We start from the raw sequence: 13897 nt of genomic DNA, 5'->3' as shown, positions 1-13897 counted from the left end.
TTTAATTTTTTCACAATCAATTTCAATGTCAAACATCAAAGTATAGAACAAATAGAAAGTAGTTCGAGCACGTGCGCATGCCTTAAATAAGAACTTCTTAGTTCATAGGAATGGTGCATAAACCAGCCATTAAAAGTTGGTCAACTTTCTATTGCTAGTGTAAGTTCTTAGGTAAAGTTCATAAACGCCCTCATTGATTTGTTTGTATTCAATTCTTAGTTTTAGTTCTTAGGAATGGTGCATAAACACACCATGTCTGTTATAATATCGATTTTATTTCCAATTTTGCTTTAGGTATTATTACTTTTTTATTCTTCAATATATGGGAAATTTATTCAGAGTAGCATTTCAGAATGTTAATAAACGAATATGTTTCAGTGTTCACTATTTCTATATTTAAAATTTAAAAAAATCACTGTCACAACTGTCACTAATGTTATCAAAAAGTAGCATAAAATAAATTCGCTACCAATGGAGATCGCTCAGTAGCGAAATCTGATAGAATGCGTTCAGCAGAAAATTCATATAATGGGCGCTTTCAGCAGAAAGATCGGTAGCGTAAGTAGCTCCGCTACTGATAGGTATCAGTTTGGTAACGTTGATTTTCTCTGCTGGACGGGTTGCTCCTTTTTTTGACTGTCAGTTCTGTGGTTCCTTCTTGAAGGTTATGTTATGATTAAAAATAACTTTCTGTTATATTATAGATTTTAATTTCTAAGTTTGCTTTCGCCCTTCGATACTATTACTATTTTATTGCAACACCTTCCAAACATTGATCATGGATTTGAGAGTTATTCCATTCATTTTTGATGACGACGAAGAAATAAATAGGTATAATCAATACAATATTTGGACCTGTTCTAGAGTTGGCTGAGCCTTTGCCTAATTTGGAAAGTGAAATAGAGCATTTATTCCAAAAAATGAAAATACAATTCCTCTTGACATGGGAGATCTATTCAAAGAACATTTCAGAATGTCCCAAACAGCTTTTGATGTATGTACTTTATATGTACATATATATATATATATATATATATATATATATATATATATATATATATATATATATATATATATATATATATATATATATATATATATATATATATATATATATATATATATTTTTTTTTTTTTTTAATCACCGTTGTAGGGTAAGGCTTCGAGGTTGCCGGTTCCTCACAGAACAAGGCAACACTCAATCTATACAATAGAACTTACATCAATGTGAGTCTTGAAGGTTAAAAATGTTATAATATCCATATACAATATGTAATATGTAAGGAAATATCTATACTTTGCTGAATCTTAAGAATAGAAATACACAATAAGTCAAAACTTGAAAGACATATGAATGAATAATGTCGAGGGTTAAAAACATAGAAAAACACAAAGACAAGAGACACAGAAAGATATGACTCTAGAGGACGAGTGACATCACAAAATGAGGAAGTATAAGGCGTTTTATAGTGAGGGAATCATCTAATTTGACTCATTAATCAGTTGAACGATATTACAATAAATGGAATTAATACCATTAAAATCCGAAAGTATATTCAAGTTTGTTTCATGGCTCATGATTTCAACCTCCTCCAAAAACTCTCGCTTATATTTATTTAGCTCAGATCCTAAACACCTAGCATCTGAGAATTTCATAGTAATGCCGGTTTCATATACAGGGTGTCCCGGGAAGAATGCAACAAACGGATACCATAAAATATGGTCATCATGGAGGACTCGTATAAAGAGGTTTCAATCGTCTATGAGCCTTCGTTTGGGATATACAGGGTGATGTTCGTCGTATGAGTGAAATTTGACAGTTCAATAACTCTTTAACTAATCGACCGAATATTTTCAAATTTTGAAGTTTTGTCACTCTTTACTATAGCCTTCCTTCAATATTTCTGAAATCGAGTAAATCAGATCCGGACTAGGAAAATTTCAGGCTTTTCCTATTTTCGTGAAAATTGGATCATCCTGTACGTGAACATCATGATTTTTTTCCGTTTTCGTAACCACAAAGAATTAATTCATAATAAAAATTCTAAATCTCTGCTTGGCGCGGTCATACAGCGTGTACAATATGTTGAAATATTTACCCAGTACATAAGTAATATAAGTTGTCTTGTAGTATTTCTATGCGCGGCATGCGCAGTCGTATATTTATTCTGTGTAATTGTAAGATAGGCCATGTGCAAGCTATGCTCGCTCCCTTTCTCGTTGGCCGTTGTTGAAGAGTATTATTGTATATTTGTCAGTGTGTTTACTACACAGTTATTTCCTATATTTTATTAAAAACTTTTAATTATTAAACAGTGCGTTTAATTTATAACACAATAAACATTTCCTTATGAGTCAAATTTTTTTTTGTACAATAACTCTTCAACTAATTCAACGAATAATTTCAATTTTTGAAGTTTTGTCACACTTTACTATCACCTTCCTTCAATATATCTGAAATCGAATAAATCAGACTCGGACTAGGAAAATTTTAGACTTTTTCTATTTTTGTGAATATTGGATCACTCTGTATGTTAATATCATGATTTTTTTCGTTTTCGTAACCACAAAGAATGAATTCATTATTCTAATTTTCCTGCTTGGCGTCGTCGTACAGGATGATCAGTAAATATTCCCTTTTTGGCGGAATTTTGCATTTCGCCATTCACTAAGAATGGAATCAACAATATCCGTTATTTTCACGAATAGGCTCAGGATAATCCAAAATCATCGATTCATAAAAATTCCCAAGTTAGATTCTTGTTTAATCTTTGGTGAGGTATCTACTACGACAATTCAATTTGCCCAAATATTTTTGAAAATAGGTAGACAGGAGAAATTCATGAAAATTTTTAGAAACATAATTTTGTTTGAAAATATTCCATTGGAAACATTGTGGAGCTAATGCGCACTAACCAAAAAAAGTGCGTGAATATTGATTGACACTTATGAAAACAGATGGATTGGCAGAGTGGAAATGTGGCTTGGCCTCCTCGATCCCTTTATCTGAAACCATTAGATTATTTATTATGGGAAGGTCTATGCGGTACAGACTAACAGTAGGGAGCAACTGCTATAAAGAATTATTGATGTTTGCGATATTATCAAATCTCAACCGAATACGATAGTGAAATCTGTGGAACAACTATATCAACGTGCTCAAGAATGTAATGAAATGGAGGGATACCATTCTGCATAATTCCAGCTGAACTGAAAATATTTTATTTATTTTGTTTTTGATTAATTGTTTCAAATATTTTCAATTTATTTGCTGTTTATGTTCTATTCTATATCCGGTTTGAGGATTAAAAATTAGGAAAGACATTCGTAAAGGGTGAAAAAAGTGCAATTTTTGAAATAATTTTACCGATAAATTCAAGATATCTTGAACTATGAAATTTCTTCAATAAGGAAATGTTTATTGATCACCCTGTATGACGGTGCCAAGCAGAGATTTAGAAATTTTATTATGAATTAATTCTTTGTGGTTACGAAAATGAAAAAAATCATGATATCAACGTACAGGGTGATTCAATAATAACGAAAATAGAAAAAGTCTAAAATTTTCCTAGTACGAATCTGATTTATTTGATTTAAGAAATTTTGAAGGAAGACGATAGTAAACAGTGACAAAACTCAAAAATTTGAAGTTATTCGGTGGATTAGTTGAAGAGTTATTGGACAAAAAAAATTCACTCTTAAGGGATTGTTTATGTTCACCCTGTATGACCGTGCCAAGCAGAGATTTAGAAGTTTTATTATGAATCAATGCTTTTTGGTTACGAAAACGGAAAAAAATCCTAATGTTCACGTACAGGGTGATATTCACGGAAATAGAAAAAATCTGAAATTTTCCTAGTCCGGATCTGATTTACTCGATTTCGGAAATAGTGAAGGAAAGGGAAAGTAAAGGGCGACAAAACTTCAAAATTTGAAATTATTCGGTAGATTAGTTAAAGAGTTATTGAACTGTGAAATTTCACGCATACGATGAACATCATCCTGTATATCCCAAACGAAGGCACTCAGGCGATTGAAACCTTTTGATACGATACCTCCATGATGACCTTCATTCATTGTATCCGTTTGTCGCATTCTTCCCGGGACACCCTGTATATGTTTTGATAATCCGGTGGTTTGTCTTCCTCTTGTGCAATCTCTCACATGTTCTTTTATTCGAGTCTTTAAATTTCTGCCGGTTTGGCCTATATATGGCCTATTACATTCCATGCAATCTATGGAGTATATTATTCGAGACTTGTTGGATGTTGGTGTTTTGTCCTTCATTTTTGAAAATACGTGCATGCGTGCAGCAACTATTAGATCTTGATTGTTTGGTACATGGTTTCTAAAAGTTCTTATGATGGAAGGTGTGATGGCAGGATGGTGAGGCATAGAGAAAAATTTTTTTGGAATAACTGGACTCTCCCCATCAATGGATGGAAGGTTACAATCGATTCATCGGAACAATATAGGTATCCCAATTCCCAACCGTCACGGAGAGATTTTTAACTGATTCTCCCTACAAAAAATTTCATGAAAATGCGAAAAATCTACTGAAAAAGTAGATTTCTACTAAATCTGGTCACACTTCAGATATTGATTCGTTTGGTCATAAAAATGGTCTACGAACCGTCCGGAGTTGCTTTGTTGACGAGCGAAGAAGTTTTGAAAAAAAACGGTACGTAGTTATTTATAAATTAACCTGCTTATTTTTCTGTAGTTTCTTATTTTTTAGATTGAATAAATAAAAATGGAACTTTCCGGTATCCTGTAATATCTTCATATCAAGCTTCGTTATAGAGAAAGAAAAAATTAGTTAAAATCATTCAACGTTGCCCCCCCCCCCCAAATGGCCCGGACACCTCTTAAATTTTGCCGGCCCTCCTAGAGTTTGACATATCAATTAATCAAATAATTACTATTTTTCTATGAATACAGTTCTCAAATATTTTTGCAAATGGTGTTTTTATTGGGAGCTTCTCGATATACCATTCTCCAATATTCCAGTATCTTTTGGCTTCTGAGTGTCTAAAAGTCCCCCCCCCAAAAGTGGGGCCTGGATCCGCGCCTATCTGGACCAAAAAAATTCAATCTTGTAAGAGCTAAATAAGCGCCTTATTACTTTCAATGACTTTACTAAATTTCAACTAAATTTATTCAAATACCCAAGTACCCAATATTTAATATTTCGTAGATCCTTCAGAATACCAATTTGTTGGTATTTACTACTATTTTCTTCACAGTTCGAACACAATTCATCTGAAACGACTAACCGGGAAGGTGAATGAGTAAACAGGTAAAATCTATATTGACAGGAAGGCTTTCCAGATTAGAATTGATGGACATTTAAAGGGTTTTCTTAACTGCAAGAAAAATTGTACCTACATATTTCAATCCCTAATTAGAATGAGGACATACGTTTAACCGTAATATTGAAATTCTACAGACCGAAATTAAAAGTTTTGAGGCTTGAAATTCCTAGAAAAACTAAATATACCTAGATAGTCTTAACAAAATTATTAAGCGCTGAAATTTCGTAATGAATGAATTCATTTGAATGAGATTTCGAAAGAAAATCATTTAGAACTCTAGTGGGTGTTCAAAATGATAAAATTCATTGATGACGCATTGAAAAGTTAATATTGGACTATTTCAACTGGTACACTCTATAATTTATTTTCTCATTCAGTAGACAACTTTTCAAATTTTCTACTACTAAAATTTGCTACCTGATAAGAAAATATAATACATGTTATGCCATTTGGAATAAGCCCGATAATAACGTTTGAATGAGTCATCAATGAATTGTCTCAGTAGAGTTCCTAATGATTATCAAAAAGTAAGTACTAACCTCCATTTGCCTAGAATTCAATTTGAAATTTTATCTAAATGAATTCATTCATTTTGAAAACGTCAGTTCTTCCAAAGCCAGTTCCCTTTATCAAAAATCGAAATATTTCAAAAAAAGGAAGTTTTGAGCATATAAAATCTTGGGTTAATTTATTCTATTTAATCTGGAAATTCAATAAAAACAGGTTGTTCTATAAAAAAAAATTTGTTCATTCATTTACTTATTTTTTGTAAACCCTATGTATTTCGAAACAATTATATAATGTAGCTCTAATGGAGCCTAATGATACTATGAAAATTTGAAAATTTCAGCCCTTCCCCGTAAAGAGCATCGTCATGGTGGAACAGCCTGTCTCATTTCAATTCATAAGAAATAAGCCATTATTCCTATGATTCTCCAACAAAGCTTAATAATTTTTGTGTTAGCAAAATAAAATAGGATATATTTTGCAGACTTGCCTTATCGGCATCGGAAACAGGCCTGATTTTCTTTAAACAATTAATTTCATAGTTGTCTATTTTTATTGCCTTCTGTTCCCACAGTATGCATAATAAACATTGGATTCAGTAACTGAATACAGACCCGAACAACAGAGTTAGATAATTTTAAGGGGTATAAACGTTAAATAAATTTTCGACGTCTTATGATGTTTCATGAGATAAGTGAAAAAAAAATTCACTCGGGAATTTTGTGTGTTTGTATATATATTTCGGGATTCTAAAAATACAAGTCCGGATGAAATAAACCTGTTTCGCATCTCGGAGAAACTTCAGTCTTCATATAGTAAAAATCCTAGAAGAATTTGTGCACTTGGGTTCACCAATAACAAAGAGGGGTAATAAAACCATCAAACGTGCCGACAGGTAACAGTAACAGCGGAGAGCCGTATTTACATCTGAAATGCAGTTGAAATATGAATTGAAGATAGAAACTTCTAAAGATGTAAATTCTTCGTAGTAATAAATGTAATAATAGAGAAATTGAAAAATTTATATTTATATCTGAATCATTCTTATTTTTGAAATCCTGAACGTAAAATCACATCAATATATGAATTCAATATGCAATTTCGGATTTCAAAAATTTCATCAAAGGTTGTTTGTAACCTGACACACTCCGATGACCTGAGGTTGTAGTCCGAAAGGTCTACAGTGATATCAAGACCGTCCCTTATCTGAAATATCAGGTCTAAGACTTAAAAAAAAAATCAGATTATATATTTATTTCTATGAAAACACTTCACAGAACTATTTTTGGACTTAATTTAATGAAATATATTTCCATAAAAATACTAGCAAGACATCTATTATTCATATATAATAAAATATTTCATGTTTGGAATCGCAAAATGGTCAAAATTATGTTATTTCAAGAGATCAAAATAACTTCATTAAAATATGAAAATAATGTTCATAAAAACTGAAAGGTAGAATATAGGTATAGTATATCCAAAGTCACTTGAACTAGTCCATAAAAACGCTTGGCCATAAATGTCCCTTGAAGTGGATACCGCGATCCGCTAAATACCGGGATTTATTTAAAAGTATTGTTAGGCAATGAATTCACTGGCCCCAAAGGAATTCTTGGAAACTTGGACAACCCTTGTATAATCCAAATATTCCACTTCCTCCAAGTGACTTTGGATATACTATATATATATATATATATATATATATATATATATATTTTTTTTTTTTTTTTTTTTTTTTTTTTTTTTCACACTCTCGTGGGTTCAATTAGATTCGCCGGGTGCTAGCACCAAGGCGAGATCCTCTGAGTCCTAATGAGGATAGACCACCTGCCGAATGATGTTGACCGTATATGTATATGTATATATATATATATATATATATATATATATATATATATATATATATATATATATATATATATATATATATATATATATATATATATATATAGATACTTACCATCAGATAGATGCCGAAAGTGCTCTCAGGCTCTTGAAACAATACAGCATGTCACGTCTTCTTGCTCCATCTTGGCACCTAAAGAGTATACAGACCGCCATAACGCAATGGCTAAGGTTTACCACCAAGCGATAGCTATAAGAACTGGATTGATACTCACCTCAAGGAAGCCGTACGAATACGTGCCAAAAGCGGTCATGGAAAATGAGAATTACAGGCTCTACTGGGACACCCTGATGGAGACGGATAGGCCGGTTGCACACAACAGACCGGATATTGTTATCTTCGACAAAGTTAAGAAGGAGGCAAATATTATCGACGTCACTGTGCCTGCAGATGATAACATTTCTAGAGCATACACCGAAAAAATTACGAAATACGAAGATCTCGCTTTCGAGCTGAATAGTATATTCTAAAACAAGTTGCAGAATGGGCTCCTATTCCAACACGAATGCGAAATTCGAAAACGAGCGACGAAGGAGCGAGTTTTGGAACGCATGAGTGTTGGAATTGCCTTCTGCAACGAGTATTAGACGATATTTTCTCTATTTCAGTCAAGTTTTGTAAATATTGTCGAAATTCAATGATAAATTCAGATTATACATCCTAGTGACATTTGTATTGTATCTTGGCAGTTGGTGTGACTGTTACGAAAATTGACAGATTACGGAATTTCAGTCTGAATCGTACGATTCGAATTTTGAAATAATTTATAATTACGCATGAAACCAATTATGTCTGACGAAATCGATTTAACACCAACAGAATCAAGAGAAATTGCGAATATAATGTCGCAAATCATTTCACTATATCCAAATTATATTATATTGACAATTTGACGTGTGTTGAATTTTGATAGGATTGGAAGTCATAGATAGACAACCAAAACACGAAAAATATAACTGAAAACAATGCTGTAATGAGTTCATTACAGCACTGTTTTTTGAACTGTAATAAACTCATTACGATACTGAAATAGAGAAAGAGATTTATAATCTCAGAAAGGTGTATATTATCCCGCTCATAATCACGACGAACGGCCTGGTGGAAACACATCTGGGAGAGAACACAGCTCTATTGGGATTGGATCAGGACATCATAAGCACAGCGCAGAAGGAGGTAGTCCTGTGGACGACAAGAATAGTCCGAAAATTTCTTGTCAATGGCTGAAGTTGTCTTGATCAGGTTTGATCCGACATCTTCGGGCCCAGCCAAACCCCTACGAGGTGGAAAAAAAAAAAAAAAAAAAAAAAAAAATATATATATATATATATATATATATTGGTATTATGTTTCTTTGTTTAATACAACGCAAGCATAAAAAGTATATGATTTAGATAAAGGAATTGTGACCAAGTATTATATAATTCCCGAATCATTTATAGTTTACATTCTGGCTAACTACGCTGTATTGATCGAACTCTAATAGACTTTCCTCAATCATGCAATAATTAAAATTCTTATTGATATTTTTCGATTAGAAACATGTCGTCCCTGTTGAAAAAAGGAGAATGGTACCTTTTTCATTTCATTTAAGATTTGTAATGAGATGTAAATTTTCAAAATCTTGATGATAATGATTTAAAATTCAATTTCATATTCTCATTTTTCTAAACAAATGAATTGATTTTTATAGAATTAAATAAATATAAATATAATACGTATTTATTTATTTATTTTATGTTTCAAGGTACATAATAAAACTGATCTGATCTATATAACTGTGCATTAAATTCACACAGAAGTGCCAGCGTCAGATACTGTATTGAATTTCAAGACGATAAAAGACTAATCAGACTATGTAATACGATTAAAAGCTACCAAAGCGTCGGCGCATATTTGTGTTATGACGAAAATTCGGAAGTGCTTAGTGCTTAGTAATCCGCCAAACTGCTCGCGAGCACTGCAGTGCTCGGGAGCCCTTTTGGGATTACTAAGCACTAAGCCTTTTGTGAAAGTGCTTCGATTACTAAGCACTAAGCACTGATTTTAAAAAGTGCTCGGAAGCACAAAAAGTCTTCAAGTGCTTTCGAAAGCACTAAGCACAATGCTTTGGCACATCTCTGCTCGATAGTATGAAGCTTGTGAGGATGTGATTGAGCTAACTGCTCAAGAGATGACATCCGCAATTTATCAGTCTGTATTATTTGTATTTGAGTATATCTAATCAATTGTTCTGATAAATTGTATTTGAGTTTCAGTTGCCAAGCTTTTTGTCGATCTATCAGCACTTTACTCCCCAATTTTCCTTCCACCCAAACATGATAGTTATTACCACTTTGAGGAAAAGCATGGAAATTGATATTTGAACTTTGTTTTTCCCAGGAATAACACCGAGGAACTGAACAATAGTGATTCGAACGACTCATAACCATTAAAATTATTTAAAAATATAAATATTTGTAGAATATCACACAAACACAAAGCAGAATGCAAGAACTATTTCAACATTTTCAGTTACTCTGATTGTCACCAGGTAGCGTAGCGCTTATGTTGATTTGCCTATTCCCGATTCAAGGGTAGGCAGCGCCCTCTTCAGCATGCTTTTTCGGCTAAAGGTAAGATATTGTCATAGACCTAATATCCATATATTAGGTCTATGGATATTGTAAACAAAAATATAATAGAGAGTTATTGCAACGCACAAATAAGCGATCTTTTATTAAAGGATCCTGTAATAAAGGATCCTCTATCGTGGACGTTAAAAGTGAACTATTGCAAGGTGCTTTTAACGAAAGTCAGTAAAGTGACAGATCTTTAAATTTGACATATTTATATTTTGTCACCTTTATTTTGTATTCTGATAAATAAAATAATTCATTTGGTAAAAGTTCAAAATCGAAAATGAAAGAACAAATAGCGTTAGCAATTTTAGCTGGGACCATTATAGAGGAATTGATTTTTCATAATAGATACAGTTGGTGTAGAAAATATATCAAAAACAATTGAAACAAATCGACTAGTTGACTTGGAAAATTTTTACTCCAAGTCTCGCAATCATTATCGAAGTTTATTTTTATAACTGCAAACTTCATTGTGGAAAATCATGGACACTTCTAAGATAATTTGAATGCACATAAGTGGCTTTATAGAAATAGTTATCAGCTATATGTACAGGTAAGCTATTAGCTGAATTGAACTTAAATTATATATTACCTTAATTCGTTTTTAGTCTACCAATTCGTTATATGGGAGGAGCTGTACCAAACTACTGGGGTTTTATTGATGGAACTATTAGAGAAACTTGTTGACAAAGTATCATCATTATGTAAAATATCAGTCTACTTTATGTACCTGTTTGAAAAGAAGTAATCAAGTATTTCTTTTTATGTAAAACCAGCAGTATTGGAAGATTATTTTGTTTAACAGAATGAATTATGTATTTTTGTACCTTTTCCAACAATGATTTTGAAAAAAGTGTACTTAACGTATAATTTTGTAATAACATTACTGATAATTAATTTGGTTCTGCATTGTGATTTGCTTTTTTTATGCTATATTGATCCAATATATAAAAAAGTACTTAGGTAACAAGTTTATTATTTTTCTTTCAAAACAATCTCATTGGTGTGTCCATATTACAGAATAAATTACTTATATTCAATATAAAAAAAATAATATTCAGTATGCAGTAGCATTCTGTAACAATACTACATTATACATATAGGTAAATTCTTATTTCTAATAAAATTTTATCAATATTATTTTTAATTCTTTCAGTAGGATCAAATTGAATATGGTGTTTTGTTGAGAATCGTATAAGTTCTTGAAAAATTCGTTATTAAGAGCACATTGTTTTCCTCGAATGAAATGGTTCCCACAGATACCCAAAATCAAGAAATAAAATGCAAATTTCTCAAAAAGTTTACTTCATCAATTTGTTTACCTAAACAGCTACAAATATTTATAGGTTAGTTCTTGCTGAATAACGACGGCAAATATTCGACATAAACAGATATCTGTCAAAATAAAGGATCCTTAAATAAAAGTTGGTCGCCTGTATTTAAATAAAGTAAGGGAGGCCTGTATTTTAGATTTAGACAATCCTTAATATCTGACAAAATGCGCATGCGTACATGTCAAAATAAGAGATCCTGTAATAAAAGATCGCTTATTTGTGCGTTGCAATAACTCTCTATTGAGTGTTATTTGTGAAGAAAGAAATATGATGGACAAAGAAAATAGTGTATTCCTCAGTTTAACTGAATATTTCCGGTATTTGGAAGCAACTCCAAATAATAGGAATGTGATAGAAGGTGAATTCATTCTAATTTAAGAATAATCGTCCATTATCTAAAAAACAAACATTTTAGGAGAAGCGGTCTTGAATGCCGGTCATGTATTATGTGTGGGAATATAGGTAAAAGTATTAGTATTATGCTTAGAATTGTTCGCCTTAACATCTTGAAAATAATATTAAAAAAAAATATCTTTATATTTCAGCAAAGCAAGCCTCTGACTTGGGGAATTGTAAATATATTATAAAAGAGAATAATAATTATGAACTGAAAAAAAAACATAAATACTTTGCACAGGTGCAGGTGGGAATTGCAATCCTAAATTTAGACATTTTCCACTTTATTATTTATTTTTCAAGCAATAATTCATTCATTGAAATTAAGGTGCCCTTTGATGAAGAATACACATATAATATGTTAACTTCTTTGAAAAAAAAAATATATTGAGAAAATGTTACACCATATTTGTAATGAATAATTGAAAAATTAATATATTTTTTGAAATAAAATTCCAGTTATTCTATTTCCACTTATTATTTAAATAACAACTAACCCATACACCGAAAGGTAACATAATGGGATACAGATTATATATATATAAATAACAATTGTTTCGCTACACAGAAGCTTTAGATTTAACATCTATATTGCTACTCGAAATAAAGGCAAAATACAAAAATATTCAGAAATTATCTTCAGAAAAAATGGGGCTGGACAGGTTTACAATCGCACAACATATAATCATTATTTCTTCTATTTTAGGAACCAGTTTCCACGGTAAAACATTACTCAATAGGTGGAAGATAGATCGTAGGTTTCAATACTGCCATTAACACAGTGAGCATGTCATAAAAAATTTCTTTTATACTTTGGGAACTGATGTTTCCAAAGAGTAAAGACAATACAACATAGCTCGTGTCATTCTTTAGTTTTGTAAATGTATTTTTTCCCTAATATTGAGGGATGAAACAAAATTTTCTCTTTTTCTTCTTAATACTAAAATTTCAATAGTTTTCAGTATTTCTAAAGAATTCAACCCTGTCAAGCTGTTAAGCTTTTGATTTGTAGTGATATTGTCACAAATTATCCTTATTGATAAAAGCACATAGAGCTTCAGCAGCCAAAAATTCATCAGGCCTGTGAATCATTTCCTGAAATTTCAATATCATCATTTGATTCAACTAGAATATCTCAATACTTTACCTGAGCATGAAGTTCATTTTCATCTTGATTTTGGATCATTACTTCACAGTCAGATTTCAACTGAAAATTTTGTAAATATTAGATTTATTTTCATTTAAAAGGATCATTATATAATTACAATTGGTTGTTGTACAGGATCATATCTAGTTGAATTCCGTCTTTCTTTCTTCTTTATGTTCTTATGAGTACCTGTAGGAAGGTTTATTGTTGGGACTGCATTTCTTTTCAAATTTCGGCGTCTCAAGTTAGTTTTTCTCGGTCTCAAACACAAATCTGCGTGTCTCAGCTCCTTACCTGAATATTGAAAAATATTACTACACATGGAGCTCGATTGATACTGATATTTTTACAACTTACTTTGTATATGAAAATCAGACTCTTCAAAATGCTTTGAACAAACTTTCATGGAAGGTGTTATTTTCTTTCCGCACTTCAAATTTTTCTCCCAAATTTTTCGTACATCAACTTTCTCGACAATACCACTTTTGCTAATTATTTCCAGTTTACAACTGTTATTCTTGGGAAAGCTATGGAATGAAACGGGTTCTCTGTTTGCTCTACTGTTGCATCCATAAACACAACAAAACACTTTTGATTTCGTTATTTTAGGGCAGTAATTACTATCCATAATGTTGAAATAAATATTAGATAAATGATGAAACTCTAGAACA

The sequence above is a fragment of the Harmonia axyridis genome, chromosome 4 (assembly GCF_914767665.1).
Source record: "Harmonia axyridis chromosome 4, icHarAxyr1.1, whole genome shotgun sequence".
Classification (NCBI taxonomy): Eukaryota; Metazoa; Arthropoda; class Insecta; order Coleoptera; family Coccinellidae; genus Harmonia; species Harmonia axyridis.
Note: the sequence above shows the minus strand (reverse complement) of the source record.